The 11,095-nt window shown below is 39.0% G+C and overlaps 2 pseudogenes; one reads left to right on the top strand and one right to left on the bottom strand.

The window, feature by feature from the left end:
- The window catches only part of LOC112212416, a 4,368-nt pseudogene extending 733 nt beyond the window's left edge, over positions 1-3,635 (bottom strand).
- A 5,710-nt stretch (positions 3,636-9,345) lies between these two features.
- On the top strand, positions 9,346-10,537 carry LOC105680435 (annotated as a pseudogene).
- The last annotated feature ends 558 nt before the right edge of the window (positions 10,538-11,095 follow it).

Raw genomic sequence — 11,095 nt, 5'->3', positions numbered from 1 at the left:
CCGGATTCGACTGACTGGACGAGGTCCATCCAGGCTGGGGCTTTAGCGCTCTTGATCTTCCGCTTAAGGTATGTAGCCACTCTCTGTATGTCTCGTAGCGGATTGAGATCTCTTCTTCGTCATGTAGCCGCAGACGGCGGGCGCTCTGGAACCGCTTGCGGCCTCGAATGCACCTCGCCCGTAGCTCATTGCGATCTTTGGGGTCTACCAGTACACATTCCCGTTCTCTCGAGCCCCAGACACGGAGCGCGGCATTGATTCATCAGATGCCGCTTTCATATCTTAGTGAAGGTTCACTCTTGTCTCCTCTGTACGGACGTTCCAGTTCCAGGCCGCGGCAATGGCTGCTGCCTGGAGCATCACGTTGTCTCTATCCTTGAGGCACCATATCCGGTGGCAGGTGGGAGCTTTCCATTCCCCTGATACCGCGGGCCTCTCTCGCGGGCATTGTCTCCTGGTCGACCTCCACGAATATATATAGGTGGTCTGAGAAAGTCTCAATCCCTTCAGCTACTCTCCAGTCTGAGACCCGCCTATGGCATTGGGGGTATCACATGTGATATCGACGATGGAACACCCTCCCCACGCCACACATGCGCTGGTCGAGCCTCTGTTAAATAAGAGGAGCCCGAGGTCCGCAGCCCAGTCTGACAGCACCGGGCCATGAGCATCTGTCCTTGTGTTCCCCTATTGCGAGGAGTGAGCATTAAAATCTCCCAGGACGAGGACCTGACTTCGATTCTTAATTTGTCTACCTTTCTTTCTTCCATACTATGTACGAGAACGTGTTAAAATCTAGCCTTAAGACCCTGTTCATGTTCTTCGTTTGTAATTTTTCTAAAACTTCCGATTCCTTCCATTCCTATATACCTACTGCGTGATGCTTTTCACCAATTGCCGAAAACTGTTTACTTTTAAACCTCCAGGTTACTTTTAAACCTCCTCTCCCCTATTCCCCATGTCTGTTTCATGGCTATCACGCCCTTCTCTGCCATCTCACTCAAATGCTTTTTTGAGTTTCTGTTTCTTGCAGAATGTATTCTAAATACTATAAATCTTTTACTTTGACCTTTATTCTCAATCCATCACCCTAATTTCCTTTGCCTCTTTTCTTTTGGCTTTTTTTCTTGATTATCAATACTTCCGACTTTCTCGCGTTTGACATTAAATCTTTTTCTTTATCGAAAGTCGCTACAAGGTTGGTAAAAACCGCACACAGCTTCTCCCCTCTTTCCTTAATTTCTCTGTTTATCACGTAATTCAGGGTAAAAATTATTGCGATGTGTGTAATTTTGTGTGCTACACTAGATTAGCCGCGTAGTAGTGACACACATATATGAGTATGAGTGTGTGTGGGAGGACGCGCGTGCGCAGCGTCTCGTAAAACAGAAGAATGCAACTGTTCTGTACTTATGGTGGAAGAAACGGTAGTTAAACAAAAGGAGTGCTGAGACGCGTGCAATGCGTATCTATGAATATCTTGTAAATCACATATTAAATGTCATATACTGCATATATACCTCATTCTCCATGTTATCTATTCCTATCACCATTCATTTATTTTTTTAATTTCTTTATTTGGATTCTTACTTCCTATTTATTTATGGCATCTCCTTACTGCCAGTTCCCTCTCATTCTTGCATTCCTTTCTTTCTGCCTCCTTTGTTCTTCTGCCTCTAGTAGCACCATAAAATATTTTCTCCATCCCTGCAAGGTGTTTCTGTCTGTTATTTCCATCGTAACATTCTCTTTCCCTGTTGGTATTGACGTACGTCCATACTTTATTTGTGTTCCATATTTCTTCTATTTCTTCTTCTATCCTTTTTTACTGCTTATTCTTCATTTCTTCGCATATCTTATTCTCACCTCTTCTGATTGAAAGGCTCTGTCTGTTGTACCGGACGCTAACAAAATGGCAGTTCTCTGAATGATAATCTCGGAGGCGCGAGAGTCCAAGATTCCTTATTTGCGTTCAGTAAGGTAAATCTGAGTAATGCGCTAACAAAGAGGAATTTCCTCTCTGGCGGTAGGATCTCTATCGTTTCATAAACGAGAAAAAAGTAGTTCGCTCTTTTTCGTAGGCGCAAAAATGTGCCGAAAAATGTGGTTGTGACTCATACCTTAGCCTTCGACATTCATTCAACCGCAACCAACCCGGTGTCACTGGGTTACAAAACAGTAAATGGATGGCCCTGTATCATGAACGTGTGTAGAGGACTTGTGTAAAGGATGTTGGTCGGTGAGGTTTATTGACGAGATTGCTCGTTGTTGAAACCGTCGAATATATTTAAAAATAATAAATTAATATACAGGCTATATTCGCTGAGACCCTTGTAACTTAGACTCGTTAATTAGATCGCTGATAATTCGTTGATAACTGAGTTATAACTGATCGACAACTGACTGTAACTTTTTTCGGTTGCGTCCGTTTATTTATACTGGTCGGGGGAGAGTCAGGTCGGGGGAGAGCCGGAAAATTCGAATTCGTCTTCGTTCGACGGTTGCACGTAGCGGCGACATTGTTTTGTCCAGAGTTTATTTATTCTTACATTACGTGTATCCTAACGATCTTGATACTCCGAGGCAAAACAACAGCATGATTTGAATTGTCCTCTAACTCATGTGCCGCTACAAACGTCCTGCAGAGCTACGGCTATCTTACTTGTGAAACGTTCGAACTACAACGCGAGGTACACCGGTGATCAATTTAGTGATTTCTTGTGTCTTCTACGTGACACCAGAGTTGCAGCTGCTTGATCCCCCTTGATGGCATGCTCTCTCGATAAATGCAGTCGGTGGGTAAGTACAAATCCAGAACAGTGCTTTCTCTCTTTCTTTGCTTCTATTTTCTTTTTGTCACTACTTCTCCAAACCTACTGTAGTATCGTGGAAATTAAAATATAAATTTTTTCCCGATTACTTACAATTTATTAATAATGGATTGGATATACAGCTATTAATTTGACAGAAAACGATGTTTGTTTAACTGAAATTAAATGCGATACTCGTATCTATATATTGGACAGAAAACGATGTTTGTTTAACTGAAACTAAATGCTATGCTCGTATCTATCTCAAATAACTTTACAGTTATTTGGCAACTCTCTCTCTCTCTCTCTCTCTCTCTCTCATTAGCAACTCTAACAACTCTACAACACTGAAAACTCCATCAACTCTATTCTTCGATGTCTCGATCAACTCTGACTCTCGCAACACACACAATTTTTCGACTCGTATACTCTGACCTCTTGGTCATCCATCCTTGAAACCGAAACCGTCCTTCTGCTCTAGCGTTGTTTATTGTTTTTTTCATATCTCTGCGAGAACTAGGTGATTTTAGTCACATAGGCGCTCTTAAATGTAGACAAACCACAGAAGGACGACATACACGGTTTTTTCTATTTTCAACTCTAATCAAACTCTTTTACGATATTACACTACTTTAATTTTTTTAATGTTTGTTACTCTTTGTAGTGTCACTTCTTTTATTTTTCCCATCATTTCTTCCATCATTTCGCTTGTTTCTTCTTTTTCGAAGTCTATTCTACTCCTTCTCCCGTCCATACCTTTCTTTCTTTCCATTGCTCTTCACTTTGAATTTTCGTGCTAGGTCTTCTATATCTCTGCACCCCCATCAGTAAGTGATCTGATTCTATACTAGTTCTTTTCTGATACTCTTAATATAGTGTTTTGTCATTGGCCCTATTATTACGTAATCGGTTATTGAACTGTCTTTCTCGCTGATGGAATTGTAATCTACTTCATTTCATTCCATATTCTCGTCTAGAATTTCTCATCCGTTTTCTTCCACTATTTCCAACAGCTTTATTCCTTATGTGTCCTTTACTGTATGTTTTGATTTTGTCCTTTCCTCTTTGTCTTCTCCATCGCTTCAGAAGAAACCTACTTTTCGAAATTTCCTCGCTGGTAGTACTGATAAAAACAAGTAAACGGATTTTAATAAATATAGGTTCAAAAACCATTAGTTTCAGAGTAACTTGCATAGTATTTAAAAGGAGTTATGTAATAATTAAAAGGATAGTATGTAAAAGATTTGTAATTGAATCTCACCGAATTACATCGTTACATTTTGTTGTAAAATAAAGTAAAAAGTAACTGAGATCGAGCGTGCTCCCGGTTATATGAACGTGTATTCTGTGAAGATCACTGATATATTTTGTTCTTACCTAATTTTTCCACAATTTTTGCTGTGTAAGACATACATATATACATGGTACAATATTAAGTTACAACTTTTACAAAATATTTAATTCTCAATAACAATAAAAATCGTATTGAAAAGACCACTTTTAATAATAAAAGTAGTAAGTAATATAATTAATATCTATGAAAATAATTAGCTTCTATTTAAAATCCTTAGCCTTGCGAGTTTCCTTATATGTTTAATGATCCCTAAATGAGTTGTATTCGATTCTCGCATTTGAAACCATTGTATAGTTGTATTTAAGCATCCAATACATCCATGTCGGTGGAAGTTTGTTCATCACTGTTGTTAGTACTAAAGTCCGCTTCCTCTACTTCATTCCCTTCTTCTTCTTCCTCTTTTAATTCGTCAGTAGGTGTGTTATGTCCTGTAACTTTCCGTATAATTTCTTCATCGTTTAAAATTTGGTGACTTTGCTCATTTCTATCATTTTTAGTCCATTCTGCGAATGGAAGATTCTCTATTTCGTAATCTGCATAGGAAGAGATACATCGATAAAAATCAATTTGATGAATATCTGAAATTTCTTCCTTATCGTTATTCCTTTCGATCACTTCTTCTTCTATTTCCTCGGAATGAAGTTTCCTGCATGCTGTATGAAGATTTTCCATTATCAATAAATGCATGCATCGTTGACGCCGTCGCCGATAATCAGGGTTTTCTCTGGAAGGTGGCGCCCGAATGTACGGTGTGCTTTGTGCGCCGGCGCAGCACCAGATTACACTGTTCAACACGATCGCAATTTTTCAACTTTGTCCTCAATTTATAGCAAAATTACAAAAGCTACACGATTCCTGACGGGTTCAATGAATTCCGCGGACTCAAAATAACACATTGATATCCAATAGTTTGGCAATATCAATTTGCATATATCTGTAACTGTCAAGTAAAGCTGACGGGATCAGCTTTGGTCCTAATTTCGGAGTACTCTTTTCCATTTTTCTCAAAAAGCAGAGGTCTGACACGAATTCTGACCATTACACGCAATTCTGTGAACATTTTTCCATAAGAAACGTTCATAGCACAAATCAAAAAATTTTTCAATTCCGTACAGGAAAAAAAATAGTCATGCGTGTTTGTCGGAGATCGACGGCGCATGCGCGAAGGAACATGCACAACGAAAATAATGTTAGTGTATTTTCGACCAATCGCGGGGAGACGCAATTACGAGGAAACACGTCAAGGAGAGTCGTAAATTCCCGTTACGATTATAATAATCGACACCGCGAGTTGATCGATCCCCTCATTTCCGTTGAAATAATAAGGGTGGTTGAGGTGGTATAACACTGCGATTCACAGGGTTATAAAATTTATATTTCCAACAACTTTGTAAAGAAGATAGTTATTTAAGGATAGAAATCCGGTGATGACATGTTGACTATTCTAACGATGAAGAATAAGTGAAGTTCGTTCTTATGTGATTACGGAGGAAAGCTCGGAGTGGGTGTGTCTTTTGATCTAAGGACGTGGATTCGTTGTTCACACTTTCCGTTAGAACAGTAAGGGTAACTATCCGCGATTCCCATTGGTTATAGCCAATATTAATAAGTGAAGATCGCAGGAGGAAGCCTCCTTTCGACGTGCAGGGGCGACCTTGTGCATGGGAAAAACCGACTTTTCCGTTAGACACCCATCCGCTTTCTCCGTAATTTGTAGGAACGTACAATAAACCTAAGGACTGTTCAAGGACCATCCATAAACCGATAAAATTTATAGGAATAAACTAATTTAAGTTTAAGTTTATGGTGGATCCTTGAGATTATTGAGGGTACGCGGTAAGGGCCCGCACACATCTGGCCTCTAGTGTCACAGTGGCCTGGTTTTTAATGTGAATTGAATTTACAATGCACAGGAGGTATATAAGGTAATAACTGATCCATATCCTTATATTTTTCATATGTAATAGGTCTGACATCGTTATACAAAGACGTCAGAGCGATTCTTTCAAATTCTGTATCCTCTATCGATGTTTTATATAAAATAGTATACGGTGCACTTTTGCCAAACCTCATCCAACATATTTTCTGCCACTTTACCTTTTTCCCGTTAGTATTTTTTCTTACCCCTTTTCGAGTTGCGTTTTGTAGATTTTTGTAGATTTTTTGTTGAAACGAAATTCTCTCGTTTCATTTCGTGTAAAATAAATTTGTTACTTTGTTTACATTGTTTTATAATATCATAATAATTCTGTGGTTTGTATAAGAAATCCTTTTTTCGTAATGCCCCGCCACCCATGTTTATGGAAATTGGACTTGCACCAATTTCATAATCAGTCGTTAAACAATTTCTTTTATTGGCCAATTTTAAATTGAACAAAGCATTGGCATTTTTTAAGATATTAAATATTAGCTAGTTATAAATAAAGAGTTTAGACTAAATTAATCACCGCGCTTTGGTTGTTTCTGTTAGAATTTAATCTTAGAATTAGGATTAGTATTCTGTGGAAGACACAATGTTTGTGTTGAAATAATACAATGTGATATTTATTAAAGACTTATTTTAAGAGTTATAAATGTGCGTTCTGGAATGTGGACAGTTGGCTAGTTATTCACAGACTGACTGACGTAGTGACCCATGGCCCTTGAAAAGGTTTAGAGCCCCACTCTCTATGCCGTAATGAGTGTGACCTGTGTGAGTGTCTGTGTGGCGTCACATGTGGCACAGAACCTTCTAGTAGCTTCTCGACGTGCCCATCTAGAATGTTCCATCCATATCCTCACGTTTCTTCCGGCGTTTTTTGAAAAAGCATGCACGTGCTAACTGCCGTGGTGCATCTCACGAACGCACGCTAGTGGGGATGGCGCTGGGCAACGAGCGGAAGAATCCGTATGATCAAACACCTTATCTGCGTGCGATTGATATCGTTGTATTCCAACACAAATTATGTGATATCTCATTTTTTTACCAAAATGAATTTACACCTCTTTCAAAATAAACGCTTCATACTACTAAATTCAAGTAAAATATCCTACATCGTGATAAAATACATTTCCTTTGCTTAATCATCACTTTATTTGTAGATATACTCGTTGATATAGATGCTGGGTCAAAATATCTCTTCGAATACGGACATAAACATCGTTTCATAGACATTTAAGGGTCAAACAAATTTTATGTTCAATAGTTTTACAAAATTGTTGTTAGTAATTAATTAATTATAATCATTTCCTTCGCTTGTATACTATATGTCGGAGAAGCGTCAAGGATGGGGTTGGGAGCGTTCGATGATTCTTCATTGAAATTAGCTGTTGCGCCATGCGGCTTACCATAGGTCATATTCTTAACTGTCGATCGCGGCACTATATTGTTGCAGACGGATCGTCGCGTCTGCCCGGCAAACAAACATTGTAGTGGCAAGCGCATGGTTCATTAAGCAGGGCGACTTCCAGAAACGTCGACTCGCGGCCGTTATTTTACCTCGCGTAAAAGAATGTGGCGTGATCCGAACGTAGTGAGGGTCGCCTTCCAGAAAAAATGGAAAAAATCGAAAGGCGTTCAGAACTTTTCGAGAAGTCGAACCGTCAACACATCTCATATGTCGCGCATTACTTATCAACCAAACGCAGTTACATTTTTTTTGTTCCATTTATATCTTTCTAGTTAATAAGTTGTTGAAATAAACATTAATTTATTTGTGTTAATTCTGTGGAATTTCATTGAACTACCCTTATTATCATAATCGAAATAAGGGGATCGATCAGTTCGTGGAGTCGATTAATTAATCGTAACGGGAACTTACAACTCTCGTTGACGTGCTATCTCGCGATCGCGTCTCTCCGCGAACGATCGAAACATAGCCATTGTTACGGTATAGTAACAGCACGGTTTATTAACACAAGTATGGGTAACACAGATTCGACGATCAAACACGGCGATTAAACGCTTGCGGCACTAGTGACAATGATCTCAGGTTCGATAATGAATCCGCGGTTAACGGGATGATAGATGAGCGTTCTCACAAAACCTAAGTCTGAATAGTTGTTGATTGTAAAGACGTTACTCTTTACTTACTCTACAAAGAATGCCTTTCTCATTCCGATGACGCCACAGAGGAAAACTATCACCAGAGGAAAACTATATGGGGTGTGTCTGAAGGCGCGAGATCCTCCGATTCGTTGAGAAAAGCCTTCGTTCAGAAAGTAAGGGAAATTGGCGTCGCTGCTAATTGGTCAATCTCCATATCGGTGGTTAGAAAAAGATGCTAGTTGCCCTCGAGAGAAAGTTGCTAGTGGGAGACGTTGTTCGTTGGCAAAATAGGTCTCCGCTATCTTCTCGTAGTTGGGACAAAGACTGTTTGTTTGAAGGACTTAAGACTTATAACGGGCCCTCAGGCTAGCTGAACATGTACTGCGAAGACGCATCGACATCTGGCAATCATCATACCCGAAGAATAGGATCTGCGTGTGGCGAGCCACAGGACAGAAACCGTTGGAATGTTTACTGTCGCGTGTCGCTACAAATATTTCTTTTAAGGAGAGCTATAGAATTACTCCGTATCTTTGTTAGACAAAGCGTTCATCCCTTGACCGCGGCTACGTTAGGCGACGGGCTGTCGCCTCGAGTCAAAGCTCACTATTACTAATCTCGAACAATTACAATCGAATTGAACAACTACAATCGTTTAATTACAGCTGTCGTAGACTCTAGATTACAATGCTGCGGGATTATCCAAAATTCCAGAGGCTTCGGTGTTCTCTCGTCTCCGACATACATATATGTATGTACAATATTTAACATATCAAGTCTCTAAATACAATAACTTCAGTAACAAAAAGTTTGGTATTGCAAAGATCACGCAAAAAACAAATTATGAAATTAAATACTGTAGAATATAATACAATATAATATATATAAAAATGATAGTATAAAAATGTTGCATTCCTGAAGCCAAAAGTAAGATGAAGATGCAGAACAAAAAAATTGCGCTTTGTTTTTTACAACAGCGCGAAGTTTTCCAAGAAAAATTATCAATTATAGATTGTACCCATTTACTCATTGAAATCTATAACTACATAGCGGAAATATACCTCCTTTTGTTTCCATAAATAATTAATAAATAAGAGCACATATAAACAATGTTTATAACAAACTTTGTACATTATTTTAAAAACTTTTCCACTTATTATTTGATAATTCAGTGGCGAATATTCGGATTGAAAGTGTTAAGATCCTGAAACATGGATAAAATCAATAAAGAAACGAATAAAAATAGGATGAACAAAGGGTTGAATAAAACGAATACTCTCGAGAAATTCTATGCCAGTAGTGAGTTTATTGCGACTGGAGCAACGGGTTTCGTGGGAATAGGTCTTCTGGAAAAACTGATGCGCGTGTGTCCGTGCATCGCTGCCATCTTTATACCAATTCGCCCCAAAACTAACGAGAAGATAGAACAACGATTTAAGAAGCTCACAGATGATCCCGTTCGTAAATATTATTCTTGTTTCTTTCAATAATTAAGCCTGTCAGGGGCTAAATTGATTAACTTCCTTCTCTGGGATTCAGCTGGTATTTTCTTGTCTTTATTTAAGTCTTTCGCTAGCAGATAGAAATCTGTCGTTAGAGGAAGTAAACATAGTGTTTCACGTCGCGGCCACCGTCAAATTCGACGAGCCATTATACGTGGCTGTCAACGTGAATACGACAATTCGTACCTTTACTGCTCGTGTCATCGAACTTTGGAACGAAATAAAGCATCGAATTACAATATGAAATTGGAGGGAAAGTTTATACGGAAGCATAAGTTATACGGAAACGTTGTTCCATGGTTTACGAATATTATATTTGTAATTATAGCGTGAAGAATATGTTCACTCATTATTGATTTTGCAGCACGAGTTTGAGATCTTCCAAGGTGATCGATATTCATGACAAATTCGACAAAACGTCAAGCAACTTAATGAAAAAAGGATTTTAAAACTTATCTAAAGACATACACATTCAGCAAGAATTTAGCAGATCAGGTTGTAGTCAGCAAGAGCAAAGATTTGCCACTTGCGATAGTATGGCCAAGTATAATTGATGACTCTCTGAAAGGACCATGTTTTGGTTGGTTGGAGAATATTTTTGCATTGAATGCTACTTTCATAGATCTTTTTCATTGATAATTCAATACTCCTTAATGATTGTTTGCATGCTATGTTACGCTATATCGTGATAAAGAAGTTACTGTTGACAATTGCAGGCGTAACGCATTTTTCGGCTAATGTAATTCGATTGTTAGAGTATTCCAAAAGTTTCGGTTTATTTAAGTAACGTGGACAATGGAAGTGCAAACAAATGTAGACTACAAAAGTCCACTTTTGCTCTCAATACGTTTACCTCAGCCTAACCCGTTACCTCAGCCAATTAATTCAATTAATTCAGTCACCTCTATTATCCTAAACGAAATATAGGATCGATCAGTTTCGTGGCAGCGATTGTATATCGCAACGAGAACGTTAAAGTGTTAGTATTTCAAACATAATATGACAGATTGTGAACGTTACGTCAGGATATGCGCTATGTATGCCGTTATTTGTGAGATTGCATTATTTCGCGCAGTTTATTGCCTGGAGACCTCTCAATTTCCGACAGACGTGGAAGTCTGTAGGGGGTCTCTTGCGCTCTCAATAGCAGTCGGAATATCATGGGCCCATGTGCGCCGTAGACTCTCATGCCAAGAATGTACTTGCGTGCACTTTGACCCTAACCTCATCCCAGTTACATCTTCTGCACAGGGCCGGACGCTAGTATCTCTCTAAACTAGCTCGTATATCTTATTAGCCTCTTTGTATCCTCCCTTTCGTGCAATTCTCATGGCGGCATCTATATTGACAGATATTTAGATAGCTTCTTATAACATTAGTCTCTCCTTTGGGAATCTGTCGC

The sequence above is a fragment of the Bombus impatiens genome, unplaced genomic scaffold (genome assembly GCF_000188095.3).
Source record: "Bombus impatiens unplaced genomic scaffold, BIMP_2.2 scf_0164, whole genome shotgun sequence".
Lineage (NCBI taxonomy): Eukaryota > Metazoa > Arthropoda > Insecta > Hymenoptera > Apidae > Bombus > Bombus impatiens.
The sequence above is the reverse complement of the archived record's forward strand: the minus strand, read 5'-3'. Positions and strand labels throughout refer to the sequence as shown.